Here is a 16623-nt window from a genome sequence, read left to right on the forward strand (position 1 = left end):
AGCAGTCAGGAGGGGCCACCTCGGGGGAGGAGGGAGGGAGACCAGAGTGTGAATAAGGAAGCAACTGCTCTTGGCTTCCCCTGCTCCTTCTCCTTCCAGGCTTCTGGGCCTCGAGGGGGGCAGGGCTGCCCAGGGCTGTCCCTCACCCCCACTGTGCCCAGCACTCAGCCCCTCCCTCCCGCGCCCGCCAGCCTTGCTGGCCGACTTGGCGGAGCCCCTCTGCTCCATCACCAAACGGAGCAAGAGCCATGCTGAGCTCCCCAGCCTGGGGCCCGGCTCTGGGCACTCGAAATGCTGGTTAATTGGCGCTGAGCAGCCAAGGGACTTGAGGACGGGCTTGAAATCACCTGGTGTGACTCGTCCAACAAGAACAACGGGCCACCCAGCCTGTAGAGAGTCTCGGCTCCTAATTAGGTGCCACTTTGAACATCGAGCCATCAGATTAATGAGGTTTACGGAGCTTGGTTTCACCGTGTGGCAGCTGCCTCTGTTCTCTGATTGCGGTTTGATGCCAAAACCTCGTTCTCTAAATCAAAGGTTCTCCCGAAACTCCGCTTTCTGCAGCGCCTTGGGCTTCTGCTGGGCGTCCCTGCCAGGGCGCCAAGAGCTGTCGCCTCCGTCCCCTCGCTCTGCGGTGGTGCCAGCTTTTGTGACACTGGACAAGACTTCACAGAGCAGGAGCACCACACAGCAACCCCCCCCCCCCGGGGAGGACGGGCAGCTGGGGCAGCCCCATTGTGCAGAGCCTGTGGCTCAAGGTCACACGGCAAGCTGGCCACCGGCCCCGGACGGCAGCCCTCTGTGCTCCTGGCAGCTGCGGGGGAGCTGGGCCAGGGAGAACCCACGGGCCAACTCCCCGCCATTGGCATCTGTGCACAGGCCTCAGGGGCCTCTGCTTCACCAGTCTCGGGAGAAGATTGAGATGTCTGGAAGCCAGGCCGCACAGCCCTGCCTTCTGCCTCTCCTGCTCAGGCGGGGCGCCCTCTTCCCCAGCCCCGCTCCCCACCTCCCAAAAAGCACCCCCCTTCTGCTAAACTCGCACGGCCTTTCAGAGCCCAGCTCAACCCCACTCCTCCTTCTCCTTCGCCACGGTGGTCCCTGCGTCTTTCCCTCCTCAACTGCCAGCCCCGAATCCCTGCTTCCTTGAACAACTGCTTCTGGCCCTGTATTCCATTGTTTAATGTTATTATCTTTGTTCATTATTTTGTCCCGTCTCCCCCTGTGAGGCTATGGCACAAGGACAGGAACAGCATCTGTGTCACCTCTGTAAAGACTGGCCGCTAATAAAGGCCCTGCCCTTCTCTGGCACTCTGGTGGCCACAGGGAGAGAAGACACCATGCTGCCCTCAGTTTCCCCATGGGCCCAACATGGATGAGGCCTCACCCTGCTCATCCTGCTCCCTTCACGGCGCTGCTGGAGCATCCACAACAGATGGTTTCCAGGGGGATGGAGCAGTGTGGTGGGGTGGGGCCCCCCGGGGAGAGTGTGGAAGAAGTCGGCCACCCTGGGGCAGGGGGACAGGCCCAAGAGGGAGGCTGGGGACCACCGGGGCTTGGACACGTCGATTCTTCTCTCAAGCCTCAGTTTCCCTACATGCAAACAGGGTCGGCCCCGGGATTCACAGCGTGCAGGCATTAAAATTCACCCAATCCTCACGCCCCCCTTTGCAGTATGTGCTGCCATTTGCTCCCTTTTACAAATCATGAAAGGCCTAGAAAATGCATGAACCGCCCATAGGTGGAGGGGCAGTACCCAGACCCAGGCGGCGTGCTGGCGCCTGACTTTCGAGCGCCTGTTGTTGCTGAAGCTTGCTCAGCCTCTCGGGCCATTTGAGGGCTAGGCACACAGTGACACTTCGCAGGTGACTTCTGCCAGGCCAGGACAGGCTGATGTGTTCCCTGGTCCTTGGGCCCCTTCCAGTCCTCAGGTGCAAATCCCTCCACCTGGAGTTTTCCTGTCCCTTTGAGGCCACCCCACCAGTTGTGCCTCCCCACCTCTGCCTTAGAACTCCGGCCACTTCCCTTGCCCACGGAGGGCTCTGTCTGTCTCCCCCTGCGCCTGCACCCTGGCCTTTCTTCTCAAGGCGACTTCTCCGTGCTGGGGGTCACCGGGGCCCCCCGTTCCCTGACCACTGCCTCCAGCAGCCTGCAGCTACCATTCCCTGCACCCTCTATCCCAGGCCTGGCCCCGTCACCACCACAGTTCCTGGCCAAACCTCCAGGCGGTGTAAGGAGCCCCTATCCTTACAACTCTCTCACTGCGCGGAGACCTCACGCCTCACCCGCCATCACCGCTCCTCTGCCCGCACTCCCTGGGGGCAGCTTGGGCTCCACAGGCCATCGGCATAACCGACCTCAAACGCTGTGCCCTCCTGCCCCTTGGCATGACTCTCAGGAGATCGCGACCTGGACGAGCCCAACCAACACCCCTTGGCACTCCTAGCTGGGAAGCCAGATGCTATTAGAGAAAGTGACCCCACATTCCCTCTGTGACCTCGAATCCCCAAGCTCCAGCAGTCCCAGCGCTGCGCACTGCCCAGCTCGCCTTCCCGCTCGCCAACACGCCAGCGTCGCCCTCGGGCCACCCTTCCTGGTCTGCCTGTGGCTCTCCACCGAGGAAGCAGAAGCTGGCACATGAGCCCTCCTCTGCCCCGCGCGTCCCAGAAGCCCGTCTGCCACTGCCCAAGGTCGGTAGCGCCATTTAGACGCTGACCCCCTCGCCCTGGTCCCCAGAAACCGGCTCCCACCGTTATGTCCCTTCAGCATCCCCCGTCCTCCCTCCTTGCTGGACCCTTCGCCCTTCCCACGAGCAGACAGTCATGCCTCGTGTCCGCCATCCTGTAGGAATCCCCTCCCTTCATTGCGCTGAACTTAAAAAAAAAAATCAATCTCAGAAGGTTACACACCGTGTGATTCCATTTACGTAACTCTCACGAAATAACAAAATGACAGAGATGGAGGACAAATCAGTGGCAGCCGGGGGCAGGGGAGGGGGTGGTGTGGTGGCCTCGTGGCGTGGTACGGATCCGCGTCTCGATGGCGGCGGTGGTGGCTACACAGAGCTGTGATCAAATTACACTTAACTTTATACAAACACACACACACAGACGGGTGCGTGTACAAGTGGGGAAATCTGAACAGGGCTCGTGGATCGCATCGATGCCAGTTATCAGGCTTCGACACTGCACTGGAGTTCGCAGGACCAAGAGGTGGTGCGGGGGGACAGCACGAGCAGCAGAACTGGCCCTCCTCTCGGCTGCTGGGATTCCACACCCCTGGCCGTCCTCGCTCGGCCTGGCTGTGCCTTCTCAGCCTCCTGTGCTGGCTCCTTCTCCTTTCTCAGCTTTGCACACAGAAAGCCCAGGGTCCAAGCCCTGGTCCTCCCTCCATCCACATGGCTTCCTGGGTGGTCTTCGCTGGGCCCACCTGCAGCTGCTGGCTCCCACATCCCCGTCCCCCCACTCAGACCTCTCCCCGAACTCCAAGCTTGTGACCCCAACTGCCGGCGGATCATCTCTGCGCTATGACGTAGTCAAAATCAAACTCCTGGCTGGGTGTGGTGGCTCACGCCTGTAATCCTAGCACTCTGGGAGGCCGAGGCAGGAGGATCGTTTGAGGTCAGGAGTTGGAGGCCAGCCTAAGGGAGAGTGAGACCCTGTCTCTACTAAAAATAGAAGAAATTAGCCAGCGTGTGCCTGTAGTCCCAGCTCCTTGGGAGGTTGAGGCAGGAGGATCGCTTGAGCCCAGGAGTTTGAGAACAGCCTGAGCAAGAGCAAGGCCCCATCTCTACAAAAAATAGAAAAATTAGCCGGGTGTGGTGGTGCACACCTGTAGTCCCAGCTGCTTGGGAGGCTGAGGCAGGAGGATCACTTGAGCCCAGGAGTGAGGTTGCTGTGAGCTATGATGATGCCACTGCACTCCAGCCCAGGCAACAGAGTGAGACTCTGTCTCAAAAAAAAAAAAAGTAATCGAACTCCTGGTGCTCCACTGCTCCTCCGCATCTCAGAAAAGGCCGCTGCAGCTGAGCCAGGAACGGAAGGGTCCTCCTTGCCTCGTCCACGGCCCCCCACCCCCATCCCCAGTTCCTTCTCTGCGGGGGTCTGGATCCCTGCCTCTTGCCATCACCATGGCCACCGTTTTGACCCCAGCCTCCACCACTCCTGCCTCATCCCTTCCCCACTGAGCCCCTCCCACAGCGGCCCCAGAGAGCTTTTTAAAACATAAATCAGATCTGTCACCACCTCTGCTTAACCCGTCAGTAGCCCATCACCACCCTTGCAAAATGTCCCTCGGGCCCACAGTGCCATGCAAATGCCCTAATTGGGTCTCCCTGCCCCTGCCACTGCTCTTGGCCACACAGCCTCCTCTTCCCCACCCCAGGGCCCCCCAAACAGGTGCTGCCCGAGGGGACCTGCCCGCCTCATCTCACCAGGTGTCCCCGTTCACCCCATCACCGCACCGTTAGCACGTGGAACCCCCTGTGGGCCCGGCCTGCCCAAGGGGGGTGTGTGCAGGCGGCGCCTGGGACGTGGCAGGCATTCGGTGACGCCAGCCGAGCCAACGGACGGCTCTCCCTGCTCCCCTGCCCCCTCCCAGGACAAGGCTGGCTCCCTGCGCACGGGGAGGCTGCACACGTCTCTCAACACCCACACGCTCCCCTCTGCCCAAACAGTAATTGATACCCAGATGACTGATGACATGATAATTTCCCCACGTCTGGGCTGGGAGCTGCTTCCAGCGGTAAAAGTTTGCTGTTTTATGGCCCCAAGAACACATCAGCCATAACGTGCTAAAATTATCACCTCGTGGAGTCATCTGTTTAAAGACTCTGGAAACCAGATACTCCGGGGCTGAGCACCGTTCCCGGTTGTCCCGGGCGCCGGTGGCAGGCCTGGCTGTCTAGAATGACAAGCTTCTGGGACCGAGCGTGGCCCGGCCTACGGTACAGGGTCACGTGTGGGATGTGGCAGGGCCACACTTCGTGGCTGACGCACTGCATCTGCCAGTACAGGGCAGTCCCCGCCCCTTTCACACACCAGCAGGGCCCGTCAGGCAGCTCAGGACCGGGCAGGGCACGGCAGAGGGAGCGACAGGGGTCTGCGGGGTGGGCCGTGGCGACCGGATTTGGGCTTAGCCTCGGTAGCCTTGTTAGGATGAGTGGCGTTATATGAAATGCCCTTAAAGGTCCCGAGGGTAGCAAGCTCCCCGTCACCAGAGGGGGCCGGGCAGAGCAGGACATCACAGGAAGAGAGTGTGGACGGGCTGCCCCTCTCCAGCCCCGGAATGCTGGGGCTTGGCCCAGGAGTGGAGTGGAGCTCCAGGGTCAAACGGACACGAATTCAAATCCCACCGCCACCACTGACAGCTTGGGTGGCCCTGGGCAAGTCACACAACAGGGCTCAGATGCAGTGTCCTCATCTCCACAAAGAAATAATATACATAATACAGATATCTGTGTGCAGCAGGTACCTACTAAATGTTAGCCCACCCCTCCCTGAACTGGGGTCTATAATTGCTTCCTGTGTGCTTCTGAATCCGTGTAAATACCTCCAGTTGAGCCTTGGTACTCTCCCAGTATCCTTCCTGCCCATCCCCAACAGGTGCCCAATCCACCGTTCTCTCCATCCCATGCCAAATGCTAGTGCCACCTCCTCCAGGAAGCCACCTATGGCTGCTCTGATGGGTGCTGGGCTCCTCCTTACTTGCAGGCCGTGCACACACAGGTGTTTGGGGCTGGTGGGCCTGGGCAGGTGTGCCTAGTATGTCTCTGACGTCTCATGGTCAGTTGGTTGGGGACAGGAAACATGCTCTGTGAGTGTGTCCTATAATAATGATAGCAAATAGTTGACACTGCATGTACCATGTGCCAGCCACTTTACAGGTAACCAACTCATTTAATCTGCACAACAAACTTATGAGGGAGGAACTATTCTTATTTTTATTTAATAGAAGAGGGGACTCTGCACAGAGAGGTTAAGTGACTTACCCAAGGTTGCACAGCAGTAAATGGCAAAGTCAGATTTGTACCCAGACATGTAGCCCGAAGTCTCTGCTCCTAACCCTGACTCTGCACCCCTCAGCTGCTCAATGCAGACACCGCTCCCCACTCTGGGCTCTTTCACTAGTCCTGTGGGGAGTCAGGAGTCATCTTAGGTGGACAGTAGTCGTACTCCATGACCCTAAAGGCCAAGACGTGCAGAAAGACACATGCGTGCGCGCACACACACACACACACGCTCATGAGGAATAAGTGAACACAGACTCAGGCACACACAATATGAGGGAAGAGCCATCTGCTACCAGTTCCACTGCCTGAGTGGCTCTCACCTGTCCTCCTCCCCAGGCCACGGTGGGCAGGGGAGTGAATGGGGACGACTCGGGCACTGCCCACCTCTGCTATCAAGTCCGTGCTAGATGTTAAATTCAAATCCTGGTCCACCCATACAGTAAGATCCCTTTGTATGAGGCTCAGAGAGGGTTGGACACCTCCCTTAGGTCACACAGCAAGTCAGGGCCTAGGGAGTTTCCAACAAATGCTTTCCCACACCATCCCAGGGTCCCCTCCAGAATCCCCATTTCCAGACATTTCTATCTGTACTTGCTTTGAGCAGGACAGAAACAAAAAGAAATGAAAACAAGATGAAAAAGGGGAAACAAAGGGAGGAGAGAGAGCCAGGAGGAGAGGAGAGGAGAGGAGAGGAGAGGAGAGGAGAGGAGAGGAGAGGAGAGGAGGTAAACGGGAGGGAAAGCTTGAGTGGCGAGCACGGGGTGCCCGGCTAAGCAGCCTGCTCCCAGCCCCCCTCGCCCGCAGCTGCCGCCCAGAAGAGTGCGGTGAGGCGGGGGTTAACTCTCTGCCATGGAGCAGAAAATGAGGTTCCAGTTATTAGTTGATTTATTGCTCCGTCCTCAGTCTGCGCTCAGGTCCTGGAAGGAAATGTTCCACTCGAAAGCATTAAGCATCTTCAAAGAGCAGAGGCATTAAAAATTGAAATCGTAAAATAGACACGTAAATACAGTGGAGGTGAGAGGGAGGCCGCCCCTAGGCGGGCTGAGGTGGGGTGGCAGGCCCCGGTCCCACCAGCCTGTGGGGCTGCCACATGCGGTAGGAGCCAAAGCGTCTACGGAGGTGACGGGGACACTCCCGCCCAGAAATGGCGTCCCGGCATTGCTCGCAGGGCCTGAAACCCCTCCATCAGCGCACTGTGCCCTAGGGGTCTGTCCTAGGGGTCGGAACTGCCGGGTCTGTGAAAACACGGCTCCCTCCTGGTGAAGGGTCCTAAGCTCAGCCCGAGCTGGTCAGGTGACAGGGGGAGGGGCATGGGGAGACAAGCAGCCGGCCAGGGGGACTCACGCGACTCCTAGCTTGGCCAGCTGTTGGTGGCAAGAGGAAGGACAGCCCTGGAGCCAGGGGCAGGGTGGCCCCCACTGGGCCCCAGCCAGGCCATGCATGGGAAGGAGCCCCAGCAGACAGGGCCACACAGAGCCCCTCCTCAGCACCGCCAGACCCCACTGCACCACTGGGGCAAGGAGGGTCCCTGCTCTGTCATCACGTCTGGGCAGTGGAGTCATCAGGCAGGTGACACAGCCCCGGCTACCCCACACAAGGCAGAACTTCCCCAGGGCTGGGGCCCAGTGAGCTGGGAGCAGGGCCGTGGCGCCCCAGGGGGTACTCACCCTCCTCAGGGAATGGGGGGCTCCCAGTACAGGCCAGAGCTCACACCCCTGACTTGTTACCACCGTCTAGAGAGCTAGCCTCTTCCGGGGCCCACGGAGGGGCCTTGCCATGTACCTTAACTGTACACACAGACCTACATGGGAATACACACATGTGAACATGTAGGGACAGAACTGAAGAAGTGTAGCACCCCAGACACACATGTGTTAAACAGCACGCGTCCATGCTGGTGTGTGCACAGGAGCATGCTCACACATGCGTGTGTAGGTTTGACCACGTGCATGCATGTCACCACTTGCACACATGGACTGGCACACCCACCCACACATATTATATCCACATCTGTATGTGTGCACATGGCAACACACATGTATGTGTGTGCTGTCCACATATTTACATGGCACATGTACATGTGTGAATGTTCACACGCATGTACCCAGGCAAGCCTCTGGACCCCAACATCAGGCCCCAGAGATGCAGGCCAGGAGCCAGTCTTCCCATGAGAGAGGACCCGGAGTCTAGGGACCCACTAGCATCACTTCCTCTGGCAGTGGGGACCCCTTAGCCTCAACCCCTTGGCCTCAGCCACCCTCCTAATCCCCTGGGCTGGGAGGCCTGGGCTCCTTGCCCTCCCCAGACGCTGTTTCCCAGCTGCGGTACCCAGACACGGCCCCGCCCCTCTTGGCCCACGGTGTGCTGGGGGCTCCAGGGGCCTCCCTGCCTCCCGCAATAGCTTCTTCCTCAAGCAGGCAGGGAGAAGCACCCCAGACCTACTTCCTCATTCCCAGCAGCAGAGAGGGCAGGCCAGGCCAGGGGAGGGGCAGGGGTGGGGACGAGGCCCAGGCTGTGTCTGGGAAGCGCGTGCAGGAGCAGGAGCGGCACAGGAGCCAACATCCTCGGGAGAAGGGGAGCTTGTCCAGGGGGGCAGCGACAGTGCCCCGGGGAGGGGGTGTCCAGAGAGAGCTGGGCCTCAGGGAGGGGGTGGGCTCTGGCACACGCAGAGGCATCTGCCACGGCCCCCTCCTCGCTGCCTCCTCCAGAGAGTCACGTCAGCTTTGTCCCAGCCCCTCCGGGCGGTGACGAGGGCCGGGCAGCTCCCCAGGACTGGGCCGGCTGGGCAGTGCGGTGGGGAACCCCGCGAAGTCTCCTGCAGCACCAGGGACACGTCTGCTGGGGGCCTCCGGACCCCCTCTCCACTCAGTCCTTTCGGGAGAAGGGCCAGCGGCTGGCTGAGATGCCTCCCCACTTCTCTGGGGCCTAAACACCCCTCCCCATGCAGACCACCCCTCCGCAACCCTCACAGGCAGACCAGACCCACACGGCGCCAGAAAGACCCAACCGCCGCCCGGGCAGGCCGGTCACGCCGGCGCGGGCCTGCCAGGGCTTCCGACTTCTCAAGACACTCCAGAAGCCTGATTTGATGGGAAACCTCCCAATCTTTTGACAACCTGTGGGCTGTTTTTGCTACACTCTGTGGCTAAAACACACACACACACACACACACACACACGTGTTCTCATACTCATTTACATACATACACACAATCTCACTTGTTCACACACTTGCACTGTAAACACATACATAAAACACATAAACACGCTCACATTCTCACGTACAATACACACACACACACACCCACACACATGCACACTCACACGCTCCCGTATACAGACACACATACACACACGTGTCGGCACACACACACACATTCACACAACTATGAGACAGACTGTGCCTCGGAGCCACCACTTGTGACCTCTGGCCCAGGCAGAACAGGAACGGGGCTGCGCTCACAGTGACAGGCGGCAGAGCAGGCGCCGGCCCGGGACCCCGTGTCCCCCTTCCCGGGCCAGACCCCCGCCCAGACCCCCGCCCAGGGCAGGCGATAGGGGCACCCCTTCCTGCCCCCCCCCACCTCTCGCGTCAACGCCTCCACTCCTGTCCCAGCCCCCACCCCACCCGCCCCTCCACTCCAGATCCACGCCTGGCCTGGGCGCCGGGTCCCCCACGAGTGATTTCCTTAACTGGGAGCTCTCGAATCGCTCCGTGCTTCCCTGAGGAAACAAACGGCGATCGGGGAATAAATAAGCGGCGTTTTCACTCTCAGGCCGACTCAGCGGCACGGTGCCCGTCCCGTCCCCGCCAGGTCCGCTCGCCTGCCCCCGCCTGCGTCCATCCCGCATGCGCATGCGTGTGAGCGAGCGCCGTGCCGCCACCAGGCCGCCCGGCAGCAGGTCGCCTCTTGGAATCTGCGTGAAGCACCATAAATTGCTGAGAAAGGGCCTCCTTCCCCGTGCAACAGAAGGTTAGAGTGTTTAAAGAGAGCAGCGGAACTGTTTTTATTAATCAGAACTGCTATAAAGAAAGCATTTTAATTAACATAATTATCCCGATTGAGAAAAGCAGCCCTTACCCCATAGATACTTTTCAGACTAAAGATGCAAGCTGTCACAATCAGTCATAATTAAGTAAAGCGAGCTACTTTTTTATCCGCAGCTCCCTTCCCCTCTCGGGCACTGGCTCCTCCCCGGGTGAGATCTGAGTGGAGACAGAGGCAGATGTGACATCCTCCACGCGCCCCGGCGCTCACACCCCAGCTGCCTCCCCAGCTGCATCCCAGACAGGGACGCCCCGGGCCTGGGCCCTGCGCCATGACCCCTCCCGTGGCGCGGCCCCCTGCCTCTTGGTGGAGGAAGAGCACCCCCTCAGCAAGGCCACCTCACCCCTCATCCCCCCCGCGGCTGAAGCACTGCCCTCCCAGACACCTGCAGGGACTTTCCTGGGTCAGCAGGCCCAGAGGGGACAATGGGGAGAACAGAGAGCCAGTGGGCACCTGGGACGACCACCCTGTCCAGGCCACCGCCCCTCCCACCCGGACGCTCACATTCACCCATTCACCTCCCAGTCTACTCTTGACTCAAAGCCAGGCTATTTCCCCACGTGACAGCCAGGAATCTGTCCAAACCACAAGTCCAGAGTATAACCCCACCCCAGTTAACCCTGTCACGTCCCTGGCAGAGGCCCAGCCCTAGCCCCTCCGGCCACACCTCCCACACTTCCCCTCGCTGGCTCTACTCCAGCCATGCTGGCTTTTCAGAATCCCCATGTGCCTCTGCCACAGGGCCTTTGTACGTGCTCTGCACAGCAGAGCTCGTGCACAGAAGCAGCAGCTCCGCCTCCAGCCACTGCCTCCCACCTTCTGGGCTCACACATTCATCCTGCAGCGCCCAGCCCAGGTGTCACCTCCTCCAGATGCCCTCCCCCACCTTCCCACCTGGCGAATGCCCTCTTAAATCTCGGCCTGGCACCCCACATCTGCCCCTCGTGTAGGTCCACAGCGGCCTCACAACACTGCTACGGTTCTTTGTTTACCTGTAGTCCCCCCACTCAACTGTAAGCTCCATGAAGCAGCCAGAGACTGTGTGTTTTTTGGTTTGTTTGATCGTCTGAATGTATTTTTCATTTGGTCTCTGTTACATCCCCAATGCTGACCATGGTGCTTGGCATGTGGTAAGGCCAGGCCTGCCCTAGGCCCTGAGAATGTCTGTTTTGAGGTGAGACGAGGAGGAGGGAGGGAAATACAAGTGCACCCCCTCTATAGCGCCCACCTTGGGCTTGGGGGGCTGGGCTGGGGCTATGCTACCTTGCAGCTTTCATCTCCCCCTCCCAGCCCAGCCTCAGCTTCTCCATCTGTGGAATGGGCGGCCTGGAGCAGGTAACTTCCTCTGCCCCCCTGTCCACACCCCCACCCCGGCCCACCCCAACCTCCAACACACCCCACTAAAGCTTCAGACCCCCTTCCGCCTCCCGCGGAAGAGCTAGGGGAGCTGACGAATCCACCTGCTCACCCAGTACCTGCCACCTTCCCGGGCCACCTGGGGCGGGGGAGGCTGGGAGCTCGCTGCTCCCACCCCTGCAGCACCTGCAGGGCGACACGTGTGTAGGTGACACCACGGACGTATTTCACTCCGACATACTGCAGTTTCCTTCCGGAAAAGGTGCTTATTTTTTAGTACATCCTAAATCGGAGCCTGCAAAGTGTGCTGTCAGCGCTTTTTAAATGGCTTGTTAATGCCCCGGTAAAGCTCAGCACGCCGGCCAGCTGAGAGACAGCTCACTCCTGGCCCCGGCGCGGCCTGGACACCCTCGCAGCCGCGCTCTGAGCACACAGCCAGGCTCCGGGGTTGTCAGGAGGCACAGGAACGAGGACTCTCCCGACACAAATCCGCCTCCAGCCCCTCCCCGCACCATAGGGCTTGGCGACCCTTTGGGGATGGGCCGTGCCGGCCAGAGCACCGGCTTTGTGGTCAGGGGGCCCGGGTTCGAATCTCTGCTTGGCCACTTACCACCGTGTGGCTTTGGGCCAGGGACCCAATCTCTCCAGGCCTCACGTTCCCTCGCCTGTAAAACGGCCCTGCTAACTCCTACCTCAAGGCCATTTTGGAGGGTGAGTCAGGTGGTAGATACCAAGTGCCAGGTCACATTTGACTTTTCAGGTGTGGTAATGGTATTATGGGTTGTTTTTTAATAGGTCCTTATTTTTTAGAGACACACAGTGAAATATTTATGGATAAAATTGTACCACATCAAAATAACCCAGTGGTGGTGGAGAGTGAGTGTCTGGCCGTGAGTTGACGCCCGTTGAGCATGGGGTTGAACAGACTGGTTTCCCCACTTCTGTGTGGGTTGTGACATTTTCACGCAGAACCGTCACACAGGCACCCAGTTTGTACTCAGCACACTCGGGCGTGCGCTCTCCCGGCCCCAGACGTCTCCAGCCTCCCACGGCGACATTCAGGGAGGCCAGCAGACAGGCCGCATAAAGCGCCAGGAGGGGAGCTCGGGGCCTGCACCCTCACGGCGGCCCCCGGAGCCCTCACTGTCTGTGGAAGGGGGTGTGGGCAGGGAGGGGCCCTTGTAACCCAGACTCCTCGGAGTCCGGAGGACGAGGGCAGCTTGTTTCAGTTCCAGACTCCACTGTCCCCGCTCTGTGACCCCGGGGCCATTGCTTTCCCTCTCTGAGCTCCCGGTCGTTAAAATGGACAGCAACAGCCCACCCGCCCCACTCCACCCCGCCCACCCCCATCACGGGCAGTCGCCGAGGGGATCAGTGTGAGGACCAACACAGCCGCACAACCGCACAGCTGGGAGCTGGCCTGAGGCCGACCCAACCCTCCACCGCCCGCCTTCCTCTGCAAACCTGAATGCCCGCTGACCGCTGTGGGGGACAGGCTGGCCTCCTGCTGGGCACTGGGACCCCGGAAACTCCCAGGGGGAAAAGTCATTTTTTGTGGTCAGGACAAAGATGGAGGACAAGAATCAAAATATTAATGGCAACAGGGCCGGAGGCTCACCGAGCGCCCCTGATGTGCCTGGCCCCGTGTCGGGCTGTACCTGCACCTCCCTTCCACCCTCACCACCTTCTGCCCCTCTTAGCGGCGCAAGCTGAGCTCAGAGAGAAGATGCAGCAAGGGGAGGGTACACGAAGTCCCAGACCCAGGCCGGGAGGGAGCCCGAGCCCGCAGGCAGGGGGAGGCCGGGCCCTCGTGCCTGGGCGTCCAGGAGGGGCCCTCGCAGAAAGCGCCGAGTGCGGAGCCCACGGCCACACCGGAGCAAGCCTCTCCAGGCCTCAGTTTCTTTGCCTGTGAAATGGGGGCGGAAAGACTCCAGCCCCAGCAGGTGGGCACCAGGGGAATGTGGCACAGGTCGGGGAGGGGCCGACAGCCCGAAGGTTCCAAGCGGAGCTGAGGCGGCTGTGAGGTAAGTCGGGGCGCGGGGGCGGGAGGTGCGAGAACGAGACAGATCTCTTGGGCTTAGCTCAGGCGTTGTGATATTTTTCCCCGGGTTATATTTTTAGATGGACTACTTTCTCTCCCCTCCCCCTGCCTCAGTAGGAGGAGGAACACAGAAATAGCCGGGTGTGCGTGTCTGAGCTGGGCTATATATAGTGGGCACAAACCCAGTCACCCAGGGCTTCTCCCACTCTCTGCCCCCGGAACAGGACAGGGAGGGCTGGGCAGGGCCCTTCCTCTTGTCCAATTGTCCTGGGGTCTGCTCAGCTCCACCAGCTTCGTCCCGGCACCCCCCCAGCACACGCGTGTGCACACACATGCACACACGTGGCTGAGGCCTCCCTGCACTGACGCGCTCTCAGAGGCTTTTGAGGGGCCCAGGGCCATCGACACGGCCTGACTCGAGGGGGGGCGTTGGCAGAGATGGGCAGGGAGACGGCCTCCCAGGACCCGGTGGCCGTCATTCTCGCAGCCTCAGGCTGCTGGTCTGTAAACTCAGGGCTTCGTCACGTCTGTGGACACTTTGACACTTCAGCATCTTCAACAGAAGATAGAACTAATGTCAAACACGTCCCCCCCAAATGTGTCTGAGTCCCCACTGTTCAGATGGGGAAACGGGACTGGATCTGGCCAAGGTCACCAGCCAGCCTGTGGCAGGGCCTCCTTCTAGCTCCAACTTCACCTCCCTGAGTTCTTTCCTCATCTGGAAAGCGGGGATACGGTCGGCACCCACTTCATTTGCTGCCCTGAGGATCAGACGAGGGGAGGCACATGAAGTCCCTGGTGCTGGGCTTCTATAACCAAGAAGACAGCCCAGCTCCCAAGGGCAGTAAGTGCTACCGCCCTCGGCCACAGCCTCCCACGGGGCCAGGGCTCCAGCCCCACGGCCAGCCTGGTCCATGTCCTCCCCTGGCAGGGCTCCAAGAAACCCACAGCCGGATCCCCCACGCCAGTCGTGGCAGGTGTCAGCACTGCTTCCCAGCGGGCCCTGTCACTGCCCACCCTGGGGAGCTGGGGATGAAGGCCTGGCCTCCTCCTGGGCCTTCCAGTGCTGGTCACCAGCTGTGGTGACGTGTCAGGTGGAAGGATTTAACCCCATACCCACCCTCTGCTGACAGTGGGCTTCCTCCTGGGTGTCCAGGCTGGTTGGGGCTGCCCAGTCCAGAGGCAGGTGAGGGAGCTTTGCCGATTTCCTGGCCCAGGACCGAGAAGGATGGGGAATTCAGCCACGTGGGCTTGGGTGGCAGCTTCCCCATCTGCACCAACTCTCCACACAGGGACTTAAACTCATCACCGTGTTCAGCCCTACAATTTCCCATGGGAAGGAGCAATGGTTATTTCACAGACGGAGACACTGAGGCCCAGGGTGGGGCCAAGGCCTGCCTGGGTCACACAGAAAGGGACAGGCAGCCCTTGTCAGAGGTGGAGCCTGCATCTGCCAGGCCTGGGAACTCCAGGATGTGAGCTGGGAATGTGAACTCCCGAACACGTGCCGCCCCACGTAAGAGAGCTGGCGGGAGCGACTCCAGCACGTCACGCTGGGGACTGCGTGTGGGAGCGGCCACCCCACCCCCAGCTAGTGGATTTTTGAGCCCACGTGCAAAACTTCGTTTTTCCAGCTGTAAAATTACATTTGGTTTGGTAGGTTTTCGCTCCGAGCTTCCCTCAGCTGAGCACCCAAGGTCGGAACCGCCTCCTGGCAAACGTGGGACTGTGCACCTTCATCTGAGTCACCAGAAGGACAGGGCAGGAGGGGCCAGACCCTAAGGTGCCCCACGGAGACCTCACTCCCACAGACCAATGTCCCATGTTGACTCTCTGGGCTGCTGGTCCCGTACATGTCCTCCTGAGTGGCACCTGTGTCTCTGCCCCCTCACGGAGTTCCTCACCCCACCCAGAAGCTCCCGCAGCACTGACGGTGGGTGGGGAGGAAGCCTGCACCCCTGCAGTGGCTCACCGCCCCCCTGGGCTGCCCAGCTCCGCCCAACCCGGCTGGGTGCAGCAGGGCCCAAAGAAGGGAGGAGGAGGGGCTTGGGCCAAAGCCAAAGCCATCACCAGGAGAAAGGGACATGGGTCCTGTGCGTATGAAGGCACCCAGACGTACAGACCCTATACAAGAAAAGGAGCTTGCGGCTGCTGCGGCCTCTATTCACACACACACACAAAATGAAATTGGACTCTTACCTTATACCATATGCAAAAATTAACTCGGAATGAGTGAAAGACCTAAATATAAGACCTGAAGCTATACTACTCCTTGAGAAAACATAGGGAGACGCTTCATGACATTGGATTTGGCAATGATTTCTTGGATATGACACCAAACGCGCAGGCAACAAAAGCAAAAATAGACAAATGGGACCACATCAAACTTAAAAAACTTCAGCTTAGCAAAGGAAACAACCAACAGAGTGAAAAGGCAACCTGTGGAATGGAAGAAAATACTGGCAAACCGTACATCGGAAAGGGGTTAATATCTGGAATATATAAAGAACTCCTACAACTCAACAACAGAAATAATCCAACCAAAAGTGAACAAAGGACTTGAATAGACATTTCTCCAAAGAAGACATACAAATGGCCAAGCAGCACATGAAAAGATGCCCAACGTCACTCATCATCGGAGAAATGCGAAGAAAAACCACGATGAGATATCACCTCCCGCCATAGGACGGCCACTAACAAAAATCCACAAAGTAGTAAGTGTCGGCAAGGATGTGGAGAAATTAGAATCTTTGTGCACTGCTGGGGGGAATGTATTAATAAAATGGTGCGGCCACTGTGGAAAACGGTATGGGAGTTCCGCAAAAAATTAAAAATAGAATTACCATAAGATCCTGCGATCCTACTTCTGGGTATATATATCCAAAGAATCGAAAACGGCATCTCAAAGAGATATTCGCACACACGTGGTTCACTGCAGCACTATGCACAAAAGCCGAGAGATGGAAACAGCCCAGCGTCTATCGGCAGATGAGCAGAGAAACAGGATGCCGCGCACGCAGAGGACCGGCTATCGCTCAGCCCTAGAAAGGAAGGAAATCCTGTCCTGTGCCACGTGGGTGGACCTGGAGGCCACGATGCTGAGTGGAACACGCCAGTCACAGACAAATATGTGAATACACGATCCCACTTATTGTGAGGCATCTATTGTAG

The 16623-nt window shown here is 59.1% G+C and overlaps 1 protein-coding gene across 3 annotated transcripts in view; it reads right to left on the reverse strand.

Moving 5' to 3' along the window:
• Positions 1–16623, reverse strand: part of LINGO1 (leucine rich repeat and Ig domain containing 1) — a 187642-nt gene that overhangs the window by 89877 nt on the left and 81142 nt on the right. Inside the window, exon 1 of one of the 3 annotated variants that reach the window (XM_069457175.1) lies at positions 10089–10218. The exons of the other annotated variants lie outside the window; for them this stretch is intronic. The gene's annotated coding sequence lies outside the window, so the exon portion shown is untranslated. Of the gene's footprint in view, positions 1–10088; positions 10219–16623 lie in introns of those variants that run through there. 3 annotated transcript variants of the gene reach the window in all.

The sequence above is a fragment of the Eulemur rufifrons genome, chromosome 2, assembly GCF_041146395.1.
Source record: "Eulemur rufifrons isolate Redbay chromosome 2, OSU_ERuf_1, whole genome shotgun sequence".
Taxonomy (NCBI): Eukaryota; Metazoa; Chordata; class Mammalia; order Primates; family Lemuridae; genus Eulemur; species Eulemur rufifrons.